General features: G+C 42.5%; 1 protein-coding gene across 1 annotated transcript in view; it reads right to left on the reverse strand.

Annotated features, from left to right (window-relative positions):
* LOC126273158 (lysosomal acid glucosylceramidase-like) overlaps positions 1 to 19,973 on the reverse strand; it is a 124,076-nt gene extending 104,103 nt beyond the window's left edge. Inside the window, exon 1 of the mRNA XM_049976624.1 lies at positions 19,246 to 19,973. The gene's annotated coding sequence lies outside the window, so the exon portion shown is untranslated. The remainder of the gene's footprint in view (positions 1 to 19,245) is intronic.
* Between the last annotated feature and the right edge of the window lie 397 nt (positions 19,974 to 20,370).

The following is a 20,370-nucleotide window of genomic DNA, read 5'->3' on the forward strand; positions in this document are numbered from 1 at the left end:
AATGGAGCCCGTTGTCCGAAACACGCAAAAAAAAAAATTAAATAGTAAATACTTACATTCATTCTGTACTTAGGTTGCAATTGGCTGCCGCGAAACACAAAGAGCACGTGGTCGACAAAGGCCTCGTCTTTATGTTGCCTCTGTTTCTATTTACCTTCTCTTATTCCTTAAGCTCCCCATTGAAAAACCATAAAAGAGATAATTAATATTTTTTTAAATCAAATGCTGAACAATGCGGTATATTTTTTATTCTATTTCCAATTGGGTTTTTCAGAAAAAATAGAAAAATGATGAAAAGTACATTAAATTTTAGTTCTAAAAATACTTCATAAATACCAACTCAAACTATATAATATTACCTTCATTCTGAATTTTACTTTGAATACACTGGTGTTCAAAATTAAAGCGACAGACCGCTATTTCCCCGTCTGTGTCTTACTCACGATATAGTCATACAAACTGTCAGCCACATGTCCGTACGATCGTGCTCTGCATGGAACATGGCATTCCAGTCGACGGCAACCATGCGAACGATGACGTCAGGGCACCTATGAAACGAGGCAGTGTTCGCCGGATAGCCCCACATCCACAATCGCTGTGTACACAGTCACAGACGGTGCAGCATGGCTCAGATAAGATGCCTACCAGACACTCTGTGATGGATGGCCATGGAAAGAAAGAAAGAAAGCGGGACAATCGCGAACTGATGTGGCCCGATGGTTTAATGTGAATCGTTCTGTTGATTCTCGAATGTGGCAACAGTGCATAGAGACCGCAACTGTATCCCGAAGAGGCCGGCCGGAGTGGCCGAGCAGTTCTAGGCGCTACAGTCTGGAACCGTGCAGCCGCTACGGTCGCAGGTTCGAATCCTGCCTCGGGCATGGATGTGTGTGATGTCCTTAGGTTAGTTAGGTTTAAGAAGTTCTAAGTTCTAGGAGACTGATGAGCTCAGCAGTGTCCCATAGTGCTCAGAGCCATTTGAACCATTTTTTGTATCCCGAAGACCAGGACAGGTCCGACCAAGTGGGACCTCCGAAGCTTGGATCAGTATTTGGTGTAAGGGCACGACAGTACCGCCTTAGTACAGCATGGCAACTGACATGTGAGCTCGCAGCAACCACTGGACATGTTGTATTGAGGCAAACGGTGTGCAGAAGGCTTCGGCAGAGTAGCCTTTATTGTTGGAGACCCGCTGTATGTCTGCCTCTGACGTGCCTTCACAGAAGGGAACGTGTAGAGTGAAGTCATCAACATGCCATTTGGACGGTAGAACAGTGAGCTAAAGTTGTTTTCACAGATGAATCCCGATTTTGTCTGGAGAGTGATTTTAGATGGATTCGCATCTGGAGGAAACGTAGAACTAAATTTTGGGAACCCAAACATTGTGGAAAGAGACCGATACCGAGGAGGATCCCTAATGATGTGCACAGGAATTATGTTTAAAATTCGAAACCCTCTTCATGAAACTGAATGGGTGAATTTGCAATGTTTAACTGTGGTCAGGTACCGTGACGAGATCTTGGGACCTCATTTGCGGTTGTTGTGACGTGCTGTGAGCCCAGACCGTATTGATGGACGATAATGCTCGACCTCATAAAGCACAGGTGGTTGATGTTTTCTTGGAGAAGAGCAGCACGGCGTGGCCTGTGGGCTCTCCTGATGTGAATCCCATAGAGCATGTCTGGGATGCGCTAGGGAGACGGCTTCCATCACGTTAGCATCCATCAACCAGCTCTGCAGGAAGAATGGGCGTTATTGCCTCAACATGAACTGATATTCACAGCAAGCTCCGGCGTTGTCAGGCCTGTACTGCTGCCAGAGATTGTCACACCCCATATTGAGCACATTAACCAGTTGTGGAAATGTGTGTGCAAACCCGTTACTTTGAAGAAAAAAAAAAAACGAAGTACACACTTTACTATCACCTTTTTCTATTGTTTTGTGGCAAAACAAGCGCAACCTTGCAAAATTTCAGTTTGTTCCATTACTTTTGGACACCATAGTAGTTCCTGAGTTAAAGGTCTCAGAATCTGGTGATATTATTAAATTAACGTAACTTTGGCCCTTAAGAAGACAGGAAAGAACTTGTCTATCACAGATGCAAGTTTGGAAAAGATATTAACTTAACGTCTGCTTTAGATGACAGAAAACCCCACAAAGATGCAACGTTTACTGCTGCTGTAAGTGAAATGGAACGGCCCCTCCTCAGTACAGAGCTCCCATGTCAACTGAATTGCATGTAGCGCTGTGTTGCATCCCTTAGAGTTTGAGGAGATCCCACCTCCTGGTCAAAACAACTTTTCGACCTTGAAATTTCACATGTCTTTCACCTGTGCCTTCTCAATTGACGCTTTGGCGTTCACAGGTGTACAGATCTACTAACGCACATTTAGCTTCAAGGAAAGGTATAGCTACTTCTTGGTATCCGCAGACTCGCTGTAAGGCTTAAGCGACGCAAGTGGCGCCAAGCTGCGACGGGCGACTCTGGCAAAGTGCAAAATTTACACCGGCCTGGGTGACCGAGTGGTTCTGGGCGATACAGTTTGGAACCACGCGACCGCTACGGTCGCAGTTTCGAATCATGCGAATCATGCCTCGGGCATGGATGTGTGAGATATCCTTAGGTTAGTTAGGTTTAAGTAGTTCTAAGTTCTAGGGGACTGATGACCTCAGATGTTAAGTTCCATAGTGCTCAAAGCCATTTGAACCATCTGCAAAATTTGCGTACAGGATATATCATAGTACGTATTGAAAACTGACACGGGTGAAGGTAATGAATGATAGGGCGGAGAAAAGACGCTAAATAATGTGTCGTCATATGGGAAAATGTTTTCGAACCGACCTTGGGTACCCGCGCGGGATTAGCCGAGCGGTTAAGGCGCTGCAGTCATGGACTGTGCGCCTGGTCCCGGCGGAGTTTCGAGTCCTCCCTCGGGCATGCGTGTGTGTGTTTCTCCTTAGGATAATTTAGGTTAATTAGTGTATAAGCTTAGGGACTGATGACCTTAGCAGTTAAGTCCCATAAGGTCACTCACACATTTTTTTCCGATCTTGGGTACCCAGTGCTTTGATCTCGGTACTCATACTTTTTTCCTCGATAATATCCAGTTGAATAGTTCTACTCATATTAGTACTTTATAGAAGATATCGTATTCAACGATCCTAATAATAATGTAATCCATTTTTATTATTTTCCCAAACGTTTGGACGTGTGACTCAGTTTCTGCATTTTGAACAACTAAACGCGCGGCGTGCATGCACCGTTTCATTCCCAGTTTAAAAAAAAAGGTTCAAATGGCTCTAAGCACTATGGGACTCAAAATTTGAGGTCATTAGTCCCCTAGACTTGTTGTTGTTGTTGTTGTCTTCATTCCTGAGACTGGTTTGATGCAGCTCTCCATGCTACTCTATCCTGTGCAAGCTGCTTCATCTCCCAGTACCTACTGCAACCTACATCCTTCTGAATCTGCTTAGTGTACTCATCTCTCGGTCTCCCTCTACGATTTTTACCCTCCACGCTGCCCTCCAATGCTAAATTTGTGATCCCTTGATGCCTGAAAACATGTCCTATCAACCGATCCCTTCTTCTAGTCAAGTTGTGCCACAAACTTCTCTTCTCCCCAATCCTATTCAATACCTCCTCATTAGTTACGTGATCTATCCACCTTATCTTCAGTATTCTTCTGTAGCACCACATTTCGAAAGCTTCTATTCTCTTCTTCTCCAAACTAGTTATCGTCCATGTTTCACTTCCATACATGGCTACACTCCAAACAAATACTTTCAGAAACGACTTCCTGATACATAAATCTATATTCGATGTTAACAAATTTCTCTTCTTCAGAAACGCTTTCCTTGCCATTGCCAGTCTACATTTTATATCCTCTCTACTTCGACCATCATCAGTTATTTTGCTCCCCAAATAGCAAAAATCCTTTACTACTTTAAGTGTCTCATTTCCTAATCTAATTCCCTCAGCATCACCCGATTTAATTTGACTACATTCCATTATCCTCGTTTTGCTTTTGTTAATGTTCATCTTATATCCTCCTTTCAAGACACTGTCCATTCCGTTCAACTGCTCTTCCAAGTCCTTTGCCGTCTCTGACAGAATTACAATGTCATCGGCGAACCTCAAAGTTTTTACTTCGTCTCCATGAATTTTAATACCTACTCCAAATTTTTCTTTTGTTTCCTTTACTGCTTGCTCAATATACAGATTGAATAACATCGGGGAGAGGCTACAACCCTGTCTCACTCCTTTCCCAACCACTGCTTCCCTTTCATGCCCCTCGACTCTTATTACTGCCATCTGGTTTCTGTACAAATTATAAATAGCCTTTCGCTCCCTGTATTTTACCCCTGCCACCTTTAGAATTTGAAAAAGAGTATTCCAGTCAACATTGTCAAAAGCTTTCTCTAAGTCTACAAATGCTACAAACGTAGGTTTGCCTTTTCTTAATCTTTCTTCTAAGATAAGTCGTAAGGTCAGTATTGCCTCACGTGTTCCAACATTTCGACGGAATCCAAACTGATCCTCCCCGAGGTCTGCATCTACCAGTTTTTCCATTCGTCTGTAAAGAATTCGCGTTAGTATTTTGCAGCCGTGGCTTATTAAACTGATAGTTCGGTAATTTTCACATCTGTCAGCACCTGCTTTCTTTGGGATTGGAATTATTATATTCTTCTTGAAGTCTGAGGGTATTTCGCCTGTCTCATACATCTTGCTCACCAGCTGGTAGAGTTTTGTCAGGACTGGTTCTCCCAAGGCCGTCAGTAGTTCTAATGGAATGTTGTCTACTCCGGGGGCCTTGTTTCGACTCAGGTCTTTCAGTGCTCTGTCAAACTCTTCACGCAGTATCGTATCTCCCATTTCGTCTTCATCTACATCCTCTTCCATTTCCATAATATTGTCCTCAAGTACATCGCCCTTGTATAAACCTTCTATATACTCCTTCCACCTTTCTGCCTTCCCTTCTTTGCTTAGAACTGGGTTGCCATCTGAGCTCTTGATATTCATACACATGGTTCTCTTCTCTCCAAAGGTCTCTCTAATTTTCCTGTAGGCAGTATCTATCTTACCCCTAGTGAGATAAGCTTCTACATCCTTACATTTGTCCTCTAGCCATCCCTGTTTAGCCATTTTGCACTTCCTGTCGATCTCATTTTTGAGACGTTTGTATTCCTTTTTGCCTGCTTCATTTACTGCATTTTTATATTTTCTCCTTTCATCAATTAAATTCAATATTTCTTCTGTTACCCAAGGATTTCTAGCAGCCCTCGTCTTTGTACCTACTTTATCCTCTGCTGCCTTCACTACTTCATCCCTCAGAGCTACCCATTCTTCTTCTACTGTATTTCTTTCCCCTATTCCTGTCAATTGTTCCCTTATCCTCTCCCTGAAACTCTGTACAACCTCTGGTTCTTTCAGTTTATCCAGGTCCCATCTCCTTAATTTCCCACATTTTTGCAGTTTCTTCAGTTTTAATCTACAGGTCATAACCAATATATTGTGGTCAGAGTCCACATCTGCCCCTGGAAATGTCTTACAACTTAAAACCTGGTTCCTAAATCTCTGTCTTACCATTAAATAATCTATCTGATACCTTTTAGTATCTACAGGGTTCTTCCACGTATACAACCTTCTTTCATGATTCTTAAACCAAGTGTTAGCTATGATTAAGTTGTGCTCTGTGCAAAATTCTACCAGGCGGCTTCCTCTTTCATTTCTTTGCCCCAGTCCATATTGACCTACTATGTTTCCTTCTCTCCCTTTTCCTACACTCGAATTCCAGTCACCCATTACTATTAAATTTTCGTCTCCCTTCACTATCTGAATAATTTCTTTTATTTCATCGTACATTTCTTCAATTTCTTCATCATCTGCAGAGCTAGTTGGCATATAAACTTGTACTACTGTAGTAGGTGTGGGCTTCGTATCTATCTTGGCCACAATAATGCGTTCACTATGCTGTTTGTAGTAGCTTACCCGCATTCCTATTTTCCTATTCATTATTAAACCTACTCCTGCATTACCCCTATTTGATTTTGTGTTTATAACCCTGTAGTCACCTGACCAGAAGTCTTGTTCCTCCTGCCACCGAACTTCACTAATTCCCACTATATCTAATTTTAACTTATCCATTTCCCTTTTTAAATTTTCTAACCTACCTGCCCGATTAAGGGATCTGACATTCCACGCTCCGATCCGTAGAACGCCAGTTTTCTTTCTCCTGATAACGACATCCTCCTGAGTAGTCCCCGCCCGGAGATCCGAATGGGGGACTATTTTACCTCCGGAATATTTTACCCAAGAGGATGCCATCATCATTTAATCATACAGTAAAGCTGCATGTCCTCGGGAAAAATTACGGCTGTAGTTTCCCCTTGCTTTCAGCCGTTCGCAGTACCAGCACAGCAAGGCCGTTTTGGTTAATGTTGCAAGGCCAGATCAGTCAATCATCCAGACTGTTGCCCCTGCAACTACTGAAAAGGCTGCTGCCCCTCTTCAGGAACCACACGTTTGTCTGGCCTCTCAACAGATACCCCTCCGTTGTGGTTGCACCTACGGTACGGCCATCTGTATCGCTGAGGCACGCAAGCCTCCCCACCAACGGCAAGGTCCATGGTTCATGGGGGGAGGCCCCTAGACTTAGAACTACTAAAACCTAACTAACCTAAGGACATCACACACATCCATGCCCGACGCAGGATTCGAACCTGCGACCGTAGCAGCAGCGCGGCTCGTGACCGAATCGCCTAGAACCGCTCGGCCACAGCGGCCGGCCATTCCCAGTTCGTTCACTTGGAAACCCGTTCTTTTCACGATTAGACTTTATTGTTTGTTTTTCTACTGTTGTTTAAAACAGTTTGAGTGCAAGATTTACTGAATCAGAGAGAATGGAGCATACCAAAAGAGAAGTTTGGCAGTGTTTTGACAAACTGGATAATAATGAAGTGCAAAAAGTGGTCTTCGGGTAATAGATCGGACGCGAAAAAGCATTTAAGAAAGCAACCCACAACAAAAGCAAGATAAAACGATTTACTTAATAAAATAATAAGGAGAGTGATTGCTCGTCACAAATTTGTTAGTCTAAATTATTAATATTTAAAAAATAATTATCTGTTATAAAATTTAAACCAGTGCTTGATTTAACAGTTGTATTATTCTATTTAAAATTATGAGAATCGACTTTCTGTCTTCACTACTGAAAATTGTTTTCAAAACAGATGAACAGATCTGAACCGAAGGAATCTACTCAGATCTTACCTTACTACACGCTGAGGTGACAAGAGTTATGGGACACCTCTTAATATCGTTTCTGGCCTCATTTTGCCCGGTGTAGTGCAGAAACTCTGCGTGGCATGGACTCAACAAGTTGTTGGAAGTCCTATGCAGAAATATTGAGCCATGTTGCCTCGATGCTCTCCACAATAGCGCAAGTTTTGCCGGTGAAGGATTTTATGCACGAACTGACCTCTCGATTATGTCCCATAAATGTTCGATGGAATTTATGTCGGTCGGTCTGGCTGGCCAAACCATTCACCCGAATTGTCCAGAATGTTCTTCAAACCAATCGCGAACGATTGTGGCCCGGTGGCATGGCGCATTGCCATCCATAAAAATCCCGTCACTGAATGGCTGCAAATGGTCTCCAAGTAGCCGACCATAACCATTTCCAGCCAATGATCGGTTGAGTTAGACAAGAGGGCCCAATCCATTCCATGCCTACACAGCCCACACTGTTACGGAGCTACTAGCACCTTGCACAGTGTCGTGTTGACAACTTGGGTCCATATCTTCGTGGGGTCTGCACCACACTCGAACCCTAGTATCAGCTCTTACGAACTGAAATCTGGACTCATCGGACCAGACCACAGCTTTACAGTTGTCTATAGACCAATCGATATGGTAACGAGCCTGGGAGAGGCGTTGCAGGCGATGTGCTGTTAGCAAAGGCACTCGCGTTGTTCATCTGCTGCCATAGCTCATTAAGGGGACCACATCCTGCCTAACATGTTAATTTAGGTAGGTATTTGACCCATTTCTGAAAAAAACTATTTGATGCAGGACCTTAATATTTTTACTGTATGTTACATGATGCTAATAGAGTCAACTGTACTAAAATCTACTTTATCCATTTTACAGTTTTTAAGAAATACTTTTCTAAATTTGTTAACAAAAAATATTAATTTTTATGCAGAAGATATTTTTTGTGAACTTCCTAATGGGGGAAAATTAATGAATGTAGTACCAGAGATAGGCTTTTATGTTATACAGAGTCTAAAAATTTCATTCATTTATCTATGATAGTTTCTGATATAATGGGGCACATATATTGAAAATTTTAGTTTGCGGGAAATTGACTTTAATGAAAAATCTTTTGAAATTCGCTACTTACAGTTAATTAAAACTGTCCTTCTGCATATGATGGCCCTTCTTTGGCCTCTAGCAGGCCTTCCAGCTTCGTTTCCACTTTCCTGGATGTTTGTCTTGCTTTCTTGGCCATATTAGATGCTGACCTGTCTGCATCGGCTATCCTCATTTTATCGCAATGTTGCAGACCAGTGATCATATTTTTACCAGGATTAATTCCCAGCTTTTTCAGTACCCAACACTTTCCAATATTACAACAATTGACTGTAATAACAGCATCACGAACTCCTAGTTTCGTTGTATGCATGCCTACAAACAGTTTTACGAAGGCGGTTCCAAATTATGCTGTTTAAACATTTCCTTAGAATGTCAGGATGTGCCAAGTCTCTGAACATAGGTTTAATTGCTGTAATAACAGCAGCAGGAACAGAATGCTGGTGAGAGTAAGATTCTCCAGTTGCCTGACCCCTATTGTATTTGCACCGCGAAATTTTCTCCTGATGGACACAATCGATGACATGGCTTATCAGTAGAGGAGGAATATGGCCCAAACATCTCTCTTCGTTGCCCCAAGGTTTTCTTTATTCCTCCTAATTGCCAGCTCATAGCATGCCTGCAAGTTTTCTATAACTACTCGCAATCACACTTGAACAAAACTAACCGCGTGTTTGAAAGCGTGTTGTTTACAAACAGCAGAAACAAAAGAATACCGACTGTTGCATTCCAAGGATAGCCAACACACTCGGGAGTAAAAAAAATCCCTAACGTGCAATATAGGGGATATAAAGATCTAAAATATATGCAGAAAAGTGGACGTGGCACATAAAAACACGTGGTAGGAAAATGCTCTTTAAATGCTAGGAAAAAAAAATCAGCAAAATCCTTTTCAGAGTACTTCAATAAAACCTTAATCTATCGAAATATGATGAAAACCGAAATTCGATTTTTTTTCGACATGAACCACGTTGTGCTCTCCTTAACGTCAAATTTCGCCCACTACGCCTAAGGATACGTTCGTCATACGTCCTACAATTATTTCTGCAGTTATTTTATACAGTTTTGTTTGTTTGCTAGCGATGACAAATCTACGCAAACGCCGCTCTGTCGAGAATGCGACAGGCCACTGCGTTGTCTGTGGTGACAGAAATGTCTGAAATTAGGCATTCTCGGCACACTCTAGACACTGAGGATATCGAATGTCCTGCGAGCGTTGATCCAACTACTATTTCGCGCTCAATGTCTGTTAATTCCAGTCGTGCGGCCGTAATCACGTCACAGACCTTTTCACATAAATCACCTGAGTACAAATGACAGCTCCGCAGTGCACTGCCGTTTTGTACCATGTGTACACGGTGCCACCGCCATCCGTATATGTCCATGAATCTTCTCACCTCAGTGTGCAAAGACAAGTCGTTGTTTAACTAAAAATCTCGAAAAGTACTTGACCGTTTTGCTTCAGATTTTCACTCGATACTCTAATAAACGAACGGTCGGGCAAAGGCTACATACAGATACACATTATATGTGAATGGTGTTTAAGTATGCATGTACTGTATAAAGAGGAAATGTTTTTAGCAAAAATCTCGATAAGTTCTTGACCGATTCTAATAAACTTCCGGACTCACAAAGGCTATATATTTTGATTATATGTATGTTCGGACAGACATAAGCTAAACATTTTTTTAAAAATATGTAATATGGTGTATAAGTGCCAACGGCATAGCCGCAGTGGTAACACAGGGTGTATACGTGGAAAAGGAAAACAAATTCCCGGATATCCCGGTTAAAAATACACTTTCTCCCGGGTGACAGTATATTTTCCCTTATCAATCCTTTGAATGGTCATGGTTTTTCCCTGCACTTTAGAAAACGAAACTCAGGGAAAAGGACACGTTTTGGAAATATCTTTGATGTGCACCAACGTGTACGCTGCGTATTTTCGTATTACGAAAGCATACATTGGAATTCCACCAAACACCGCGTGCTACTTTCCGAATCATTGAAATTGAGATTTCAATGTGCTTTTGTAAGCCGTTCGTAGCTCATGTCACGTGATCTCGCCAGCCGATGACAGCGGATATTCAGAGCATAGGACACGTGACGTAATCAGCCAACAGCAACGTCGCTGTCACGCAGCACGAACACACAAACAGGGAAACTTAATAGTTTAAATTAATATACATAGTGTTGCTACAAGAAAAGCAAAACTTTCACATATAATATTGGTCTCAAGCTGCAAGAGAAGCTAAGCTTTCGCATATACTGTTGACCTTTTTTGCGCGTGTTACACTTTAAGATATCACACAAATGTACCAGTAAAATTTTTAATAATGTCATAAATGTCTGATCTTCAGGGTTTGAAATTCTAAATGGCTCGTCATCAAAGAGGTTTTTTTTAAAATGAGAGTCAAACGTTCTGTGATTTAATAAATTCATGCTACATTCTTGCACATAGCTCAACTGACGTAAAAGGATATTTACTTTGAAAATAACGCTTTTCAAACCACTATTCGCAATATTTTCCCGCGACCTGTTAGAAATAGGTTAGTTTCAGCAGTTGCCAGAGAGCGCAGGGCACAGGCGACACCGCGCTTGCACAACTACCATGACGTAGGGAGCCCGTATGTACGTACGTGTAAAACATTGAAAGATCATACATTATGTCATAAAAGAAACAAGACATCAGAGGATACTGCAAGAGCATCGGAATTTCGTGAACCATATTAAAATGTGTACATTTCAAGTGCATACTTAAAGGGCACATTCATATGTCCAGATTTCCAATGAAGTAGACACCGACCTGATATTAAGTGTGGTTTTCGGGATATAAATTTTCTTGAGGCACCAGTAACTGTATTATATCACTTTTGGTTCTTTATTATCGCATAATGCCATACGTGCGGAAAATGAAAACGTGCACTTGGAATGCAGCGAACAGTTGAAACTAGCTGTGGGATTAAACATTTCATTTCAAATATATTGACTGCCTCTGAGGAAAAGGTTAACGGAAAAGGTTAACAAAAGAAATTTCTTTAGCAAACGGAAAAAATTAACTTCATTGTTCCGCAAGGCGACTAATGCTTGACTGTCAAAGGTGGAAATAAAATCAAATCTGAAACGAATGACGTATTTCAGCTTTCCGTAATTATGTGAATGTGTTTTAATTCACTTGATAGCTCCCGGCCAGAGATATCCGTTTTGTTTTCATTTGACGTGAGAGTAAACGAAAGGGAAACAGCAAGATCACTAAATGTAAACACGGGTCACGTGGAGACTACCCACTATAGCTCAGACTGCTCTGCGCATCAGCCCCGGATCTACGACATTTGCGAACCGGGTCAATACTACAAAAAAATAGAACTTTTCAAAATATGTTCATCTTGTAGCGCACATTCTTCTGAAAAGTCTAAAACATGAAACATGTGTGTTCGATGAAATGAAAGATGTTATTTGGTCTTAAGTGTGCCAAAGTGCAATGCCTCTTCATAAAGCATTCTTCTATCGCACGTCACTTTATTTCGCTCTTTGGAATTGAAACGTATATATTTTGTAATGGATGCCATCAAACTATATATAGGACAGCGGAAGTTGAAACGTCCCGTGGTGCCGGTTTGACAGTCTGTCCCCTCTTTTTTTCTTTTTTTTAAAAAAAAGCTTGCAGTTAATAGCGAATGGGATTATTTGTAATCGGGAGAACAGGAACTCTTACGAAAATTTGCATTCTTTATTGGCTACTAGCTTCCTGTTTTGTGTGACATAAAATTAAATATATGATACATAAAACCAATAAAGAAAAGAGACAAGCAAGAAAGTACACATTCCTTCAATCCTTAGCTCCTAACATTTTTTTTCTATCTAATCTTGCTACAGCTTTACATAGCGTGCTTTCCTTTCTGCGAAAGAAATTATTACCTCATCAAAGCTGGTCAAACGTTTCGCTACATGAAAAACCTAAATGTCGTTACCTAATACTGGAGAAGCTGTTAACACAAATAATATCCAAGACAGGTGTGGTCTCTCGATCTGATTACGTCTATTTTGTCACTGTCTGCTAGAAAAAAAAAATAGGCGTTTCTAATACCGGAGTACTTTTGTAAGACACACCAAATAAACGAGACTGTTTTGGCACAAGTGGTCATTTTTATAAAACGTCAGAATGTAATTCACGAAGTGCCAATATCAAATGCCTATTAGGCCTAGTGCAAGCAAAAAGCTTTATGTTAGAAAATAGTTTCACATTTCATTCATACACACCAGCTTCTCAAGCACGAGATCGAAAAGTAGTATTAAGAAATTTTTATATAAATTTGGAATCGTCTCATTCTTCCATAATTTGTGTGATGTCCCCGTCTCTTCTCCTTCCTCATTCTAACAAACAATCTTGTAATCGCCAGTTCTACGGCTATTCCTGCCATTGTCAAAATTTGTTCGCTGATTAATTTCACTAACCCTCCCAGAATCACTGGTTTAGTTATCCCGCGATTATTTTCCGGTTAGGCGTTATTAAATGTTCGCACAACACGTTTCCCGCGTTACTTCCAGAATAAAACTTGAGCGGGTGCTAGCCAGGGACTGTACATTACTAGTGTAGCCACCTGGCCAAAACTTTTCTGGCAAAATTTCGTTTTCTTGGATACACCGAGAAGATAATACGTAATCTTTCTCACCTGTTATTCCTGTCAGACGTTTCTTTCCGCTCTGGTAGTCTGAATCTACGGATTTTGCTAGTAATTATAACAATGCTGATATTTCGCAAACCCAATCAACCATATAATCAGACAGCGATTGGCATTCATCCGTTGGACTTTACTCCGCTCAGCTCATATAGCCCCGTCCCCTTTTGTCCGCGGAAAGTTTGTTTCTAGATGCGACGAGTATTCTCCTGACAGAGACATCACGTACACTATGCACACTTGCAAAAATCAGCTTATGATTCAATCAAAAATCAACTTAAAATGTGTTCAAAAATGTTCAAAAAGCAACAGGGAAGCGTTTCAAAATCATACGAATAACCGATAGACAAATGTGCGCTGGATGCTAGGTGCTTTGTGAAACAAGAATTTTTTTTCCTCAAGAATATGATTTTGGCGCCGCCTTTTCCCGGTAGCATCTAGCTGCGACTGCTTGCATACCCAACTGCCACATTCCTGTAGCCAGAAGCGGGAGAATCTGCTGCTCAAATGCGACTCACCTGCGCATGCGCATGAGCCCTCTTGTAACTGCTAGAACGAATCAAATGTAAACAGTTGTGACTTCACACTCATGGGAGGCAATTTGTTGTTATGAAGCATTGTATAGTCTTCTTAAAGCCTTTGACACGTTTTGCCGTTGGCAGACGCTTGCATGAGCACTGTGTGTCGTTGCAAATGGCGCATTTCCTTTGCAATTTAATTTATTTTCGTTTTTTTCTCTCGTTTGTGTTTTATCGATGAAGTATTATATTGCTGTAGCGGGAGACAGTAATATCCTTTGTTAGAGTATCGGTTCTTGCCAGTCAAAATTACAAAAATTTAACTGAAAACTAAAACAATGAAAAATTCCCGGAATTTTAAAAAATTCCCAGGTTTTTCCCGGTTTTGAATCATAAGCTGATTTTTGCAAGTGTGCATAGTGTACGTGATGTCTCTGTCAGGAGAATACTCGTCGCATCTAGAAATTCCCGGGTTTTTCCCGGATCTCCTGGTTTTCCCGGGTCGTATACACCCTGTAACACAGGTTCTCATCAGATCACCGAAGCTAAGTGCTGTCGGGCTGGGCTAGCACTTGGATGGGTGACCATCCGGTCGGTCGAGCGCTGTAGACAAGCGGGATGCACTCAGCCCCTGTGACGCAAATTGAGGAGCTACTTCACTGAGAAGTAGCGGCTCCGGTCTCGTAAACTAACATACGGCCGGGAGAGCGATGTGCTGACCTCATGCCCCTCCATATCTGCATCCAGTGACGTCTGTGGGCTGAAAATGACACAGCGGCCGGTCGGTACCGTTGTGGATTCATGGCCTTTTCGAGGGGAGTTTAGTTTAGGTGTATAAGTATACGTACACTGTCTAAATGAGAAAGGTTGTTCACAAAAATCACGAATGGTTTTTGACGAAATTATAGTACGCCTTTCACATCGCTGGCAACAGGTTCTACACAATGCTGGTTTCTACTTGGAAGGACAGTAACAGGTGCAAACGCAACTCTTTTGTATAGGTTGTGAATAAATAGTTGCCACTTTTTAAGTTACAGCCCTCGTATAAATTTCTTGTGAAAATACTTTTCCTAGGCATTCTATACAATTCCTAGGCATTACTCAGAATGAGTTGTACCATTTAAGCAAAGTGTTAAGCAAAGGGCACAAGATGAGAAGCCTTTCTTAATTAACACGCATTACGAAATGAAACACAGGATAGTCTTACTGGAAAACAGTGAAACTAGAACTGTGATGGAAATGCTTGTTGCAATAAATGCTCACTTGTCTTCGTCACACAAAAAATTACGTTTTGGCAATTTGATCTTGTAAATACATTTCACGACTGAAAGGAGAATGCTAACAGAATATTGTTACAGGCAAAACACAAAGCAGAACTGGCGTGGCCTACTAGTTGCAGCAGGGAAGGCTAGAATGACTTTATGAATTGCACTTTATTTTCTTCTAGACACAAAGGCACCTCATATTTTGGCATTTAGTGTTGCACGTACACATGACGAATCTTTGGCCGCTTCCTGTGGACCGAGAAGCAATTGCAGATCTAAGAGGTATTTCGTGGTCAGGTGACTACTAATCTTACTCAGAGCTGCTTCAAGAATTCTTCTGTAGTTCGAAGTCGGTAAAAGCCACCTTCCGTCACGTTCATAACAATTGCCAACACTGTGTGTCACCCACCCCTTGTCAGAAAGGGCAACACAGTTTTTAGCAGTTCTTTGCCGTCGTCGTCTTTAGCAGAATTCCACAGATGGCATGAACGTTGCAGCCACGCTTATGAGAAGTATCAGAGTCGCTGGTGTCTTTCCATCAGGCGCAACAGATATAAAAAAAGGATTCTCAGTAACCACAGAAATGGAAGGCTCTTCGATAACCATGGCTTCATCACTCTTTTGGTTTCCTTCTCATTTACGTCTTCTGCAGAGAGCTGTGCCTCTTGCACTGATTTATCTGATCTTCCTTTCCGCTGTTGTGTTTGTACGTACGCTCTCTATCGTTTTTCTTTTTCTCTTTTTTTATAAAAAAAAGCTCTTCCTCCGTCTCTACGGCTTGTAAAGCATCGTCAGGCAGGAACGACGTCTAGAGACCTCCTTTAGCTTTGCAGCCGAATAGGGCTTCGTACAAATTTAGCGTTGGAGGGCAGCGTGGAGGGTAAGAATCGTAGAGGGAGACCGAGAGATGAGTACACTAAGCAGATTCAGAAGGATGTAGGTTGCAGTAGGTACTGGGAGATGAAGCAGCTTGCACAGGATAGAATAGCATGGAGAGCTGCATCAAACCAGTCTCAGGACTGAAGACAACAACAACAACAACAACAACAACAACAACATGGTGACCTTGTTACGCCAGAATGAAAATCTGTTTTTCATTAGTTGGGCGAACCGCAATGCGTCACTCCAGCAGCTAGTTCTTTCATCTTACATCGAAATACTGAGCATATTTTCAATGTCCTGATTTCGTCTTTCGACCCTCCCCTGACTGAGTAGCGCGGCTTACCGTGCACGACCTTCAAGTTCGGTCAATATTCCTTTAGGCTGCTTATCAAATTGTTTGCAAATTCACTGCCGTTATCGGTCGTTGGTTTATCAAGCAACGTAAATATATCGATGACGTTGCAGGCTACTTCCTCCGCTCTCTCTGATTGCAGAGAACTACAAACTTAGTGAGACGATCTTGGTAGACAATTATAAAATTGTACTCTCTATCACGATGGAACTGAAAATCGATGAGCTCGACCTGAAAACGGGTACTGAATTCCGAAAAAACTATTGGCTAGTCCACAACACCTTCTTGCTTCTTCTGGCACAGCTCACAAAGGTGAATGTACAGCTCAGTATCATGACAGATAATATTCTTACCCTTGGGTGAAAGCTTCAACAACATAACACATCCTCCATGACCAATAGCCAAATAGGCCTTATCACCATGTCCAATATTGGAGTCCGCGACGTAAAACTGAACAGCACTCGTATCTTCCTTAACAAGACTGGTCAACTTACTCTCGACCATCATTACGTCATAGTGTTTCAGCATTGAAGAGTGCCAGGGTTCCTTCTTCGTGGCACTCCTCGACTTTTTCACATTGTAGACTACCTTTTGATAACTGGTTTCGGTAGGAAAACAGTTTTTAGCTGCATTGGCTCTTACGTGAGATAATTAACCGCAGAATCGTCGTTACAAGTCACCGTGGCGTGATTCCTGTCTTGGCACTACACTCCCTTCCGATATGTTGTTACAAGAACGGCTAAGGTTTATGGGAGAGCGTCTGTAGAACATCAGCCAGATGCTATACACTGGAGGACTATTGTTGCAATATCGCTGGTGTCATAGTTGGACGTCGTACTACAACACGCCATCTTCGCAACTCTTGAACAATGACCCGACCGCTACCGCAAACAGTGGTGGCGAGAAAAAATGGCGGGATTAGACGTATTAGCAGACAATCATTCCAAGTATACACTGCTTAGACAATGTATAAAATATCAATCTTTTCTTACTTTGACGTTCGATTTTAGGCATTCTATACATTACCTAAGCATTGTATAGAATGCCGAATATAATTTTAAACGAAAACTGTGTATACAACAGAGTGCTGTTTTGTTTTCTTCGTTGTACTTAAGAGGAATGTTGTTTTTACGTCTTATCGACTTTGATCAGAATACTAACGTAATATGACATCTGAATCATCCGAAACTTTTCATTCATACCTGTTCACAGATTAAAACTATGAGAAATACTGTCACTGAGGCTACTATCCTCACAGCAGTTGGAGACTACTATCCTTTCCTCTTGTATTAATGATCTCAACTGATTTACCCATTCATTTTATGTGACTTCATTTTCCAACTGAGGTTTCGTTTGCAGTAACAATAAACAAGAGCCAGGGTCAGAGAGAGAGAGAGAGAGAGAGAGAGAGAGAGAGAGAGAGAGAGAGGGAGAGAGAGAGAGAGTGAGAGACCGGGGGGGGGGGGGGGAGGAAGATTAGATTGTCAGGAAGGGGGAGAAAACTGCCAGAGAGAGGGGTGAGTAAGAGGTAAACAGTGTGAAGGGGGAAGAGATGGATAAACAGAAGGGGAGAAAAGAGATGGACAGCGAACACGTTGAGAAGATTAGGACGTTTATACAACTCCCATACATTTTTAGTAATTGCGAAGAATTGCCAAGTTCTTTAGTCAAATATAAGCACTGGTATCTCAAGATATTGAAAATTTTCTTTCCATACTTTTGTGGCGACTGTGTGTTAGCTTTAAATTGGCCGATAAGCTCCGCAGTGCAGAACTGGCAGAAATCGCTAGACGTCGGAAGATTTAGGCCGACAGTCATTTATTTTTGGCAGCAGCCAAAGCCACCTAGCTGACGGTTGTGTCAGGTAGTTATTGTTGACTGATGTGTTGTACTTCACACCGTTTCGTATTTTTTGCTTTGCTGGTGAGAAGTATTAATAATTGTTGCAGTTAGGACCTGAATTATACATGCCAATATGTAAGACGTTATACATGAAATATGTCCACATCAGGTGTATCAGGAAATGACAATGAAAATTTGTGCAGGACCGGGGCTCGAACCCTGCATACACGAGCGGCCATGTTAAAGGATTTGGTTGTCCGTGCTCGACACACGGCCAGCCCAAACTTCCACATGTCATTTCTGTGTCACAACCTGTACCCGCATTACATTACTCCCATATAGCGGAGGACATTGTAACAGAAAGTCACTGCCTGGTATCGGCGGGTAAATACTATATTGCAATGTCTGTGTTGGTAAGAAGAACGTTGCACTGTTCTTTCGGACATACAATGCAATATCATATTAAGACGTATTGGGTTACGAACAGTATTCCAGCGATCTTTACCTGTGTACGTGACTCCTACTTTCGCGGAATCCATATTTCGTCACCCTCGGTACGGCCCTCGAAGGAAAAGCACTCAGACTAAGATTCATTGAAAGTACGTCAGAAAAATGAGGTAAGTACAAAATCTTCGTTCTATCGATTCTTGCGGATTGCTAGTCACATTGTGTCCCTTAACAGGTAGGATGAATGCAGCAACTCATGCCGGGTGCATTTAGACAGCGCCGGAACGTTACGGCGATGGTCATGGAAAGTCAGTGGAAGACGCTACGAGAGCGGTGTTCTGTATCGCCGAGATTTTACGGTTAAAATTCCAATGTCTACGTCCTAGACGAATCCCACATACTGGTAATACTCGTGGCGGGAAAATCAAAAAATACGGAGGATTACCGACAATCAATCTTAAGGCTATTGGCCACCAACTACTAATAACATTGCATCAAGCCATATAACAATGTCAACTCCGCAGAAGAAACGGGAGAAGGCAAAAGTAGTAGTAGTAGTAGTAGTAGTAGTAGTAGAAGAAGAAGATACACACCGTTATGTAGCTTGTCGACAATAGATGTAAAGGAGTTCAAGATCTGATACAGAACGCCACCGACCACGCTACTAATATGCTGGCTCGGTTGATTCTATAAACGAAGTGACCTAACAGAAAGTAACGTTCAAAAACGATGAACTACCACCGCATCAATACTGTACGACAATACTGCGTAGGTGCGATTTCCGACTGCAGTAACGGAAATTCACTACCTCTCTTGCAGACGATGCACGGCATTAGTCTGTGAAAACTGAAACGGCGCAGTTGCCCTGTTGAGTTGTGACTGTACTCACCTCAGAAGCCGCGAGCCAGCAGCTAGAGGGCCGCAGCACTAATTTCCCGCGGACTGGCGAGCACGTGACTCCGTAGGTGGGGCAGCGAAAGCGCCGCGCTGCGGCCCATATTTGCAACACACTCACTGCGCAGCGCACGCGAGTCGCATCAACACGAGGATATAGAGTCTATAGTATAGACAGTATGTCAACACACCTTGCCTAGCCCAGAACTGAACGGTGCCAGTTAGATAATTATAATAGTTTCGTGTTTTTCATCGGCATGTTGCAAGTCTTTCAATTGGACGTCACCTGGGCGACTTGGATGCACCTGACCTACCGCATACTATCGGGGAAAGCGGACCCGCAGATTGACGTGGAATCCGAACCACGTGTCAAAAATGTGTGTGTGAATTTCTATGGGACCAAACTGCTGAGGTCATCGGTCCCTAGACTTACACACTACTTAAAGTAACTTATGCTAAGAACAACACACACACCCATGCCATAGGGAGGGGTCGCACAATCCGTGACAGGGCGCCTAAGACCGAGCGGCATTCCGCGCGGCGAACTACGTGCCGTTACATCATAAAAAGATGAAGTACTGGAAAGCTTCCGTGATTCGATCTCGCAACATCTTGGTTTCTAGCACGCGCTTTGCCACTAAACTACAAGAGAAATAGTGGCGTGTTCACGCTACTGTCCCGCAGTTTAAGGCGGTCTCTCTGCGGAGACTCCTGGGAGCGAACACTTGTGATCGGCTCGTAGCACATTGGCTGCTGCGACAAGCCCCACCCCCTCCTCTCAGGACAGTCAGCTTATAGCTCATACTAGATCCGAATTTGTATTGCTACGGCGCACAAAATTCTTACGTAGCTAAGTTTGACGACGAGCTGGAACAGCGCCGGCCGCGGTGGTCTCACGGTTCTAGGCGCAGTCCGGAAGCGTGCGACTGCTACGCCCGCAGGTTCGAATCCTGCCTCGGGCATGGATGTGTGTGATGTCCTTAGGTTAGTTAGGTTTAAGTAGTTCTAAGTTCTAGGGGACTGATGACCACAGCTGTTAAGTCCCATAGTGCTCACAGCCATTTGAACCTTTTTTTTTTCCTTGAGCTGGAACAATCTGTAGCGGCCCGATGACAGCCGA

This window comes from Schistocerca gregaria, chromosome 5 (genome assembly GCF_023897955.1).
Source record: "Schistocerca gregaria isolate iqSchGreg1 chromosome 5, iqSchGreg1.2, whole genome shotgun sequence".
Lineage (NCBI taxonomy): Eukaryota > Metazoa > Arthropoda > Insecta > Orthoptera > Acrididae > Schistocerca > Schistocerca gregaria.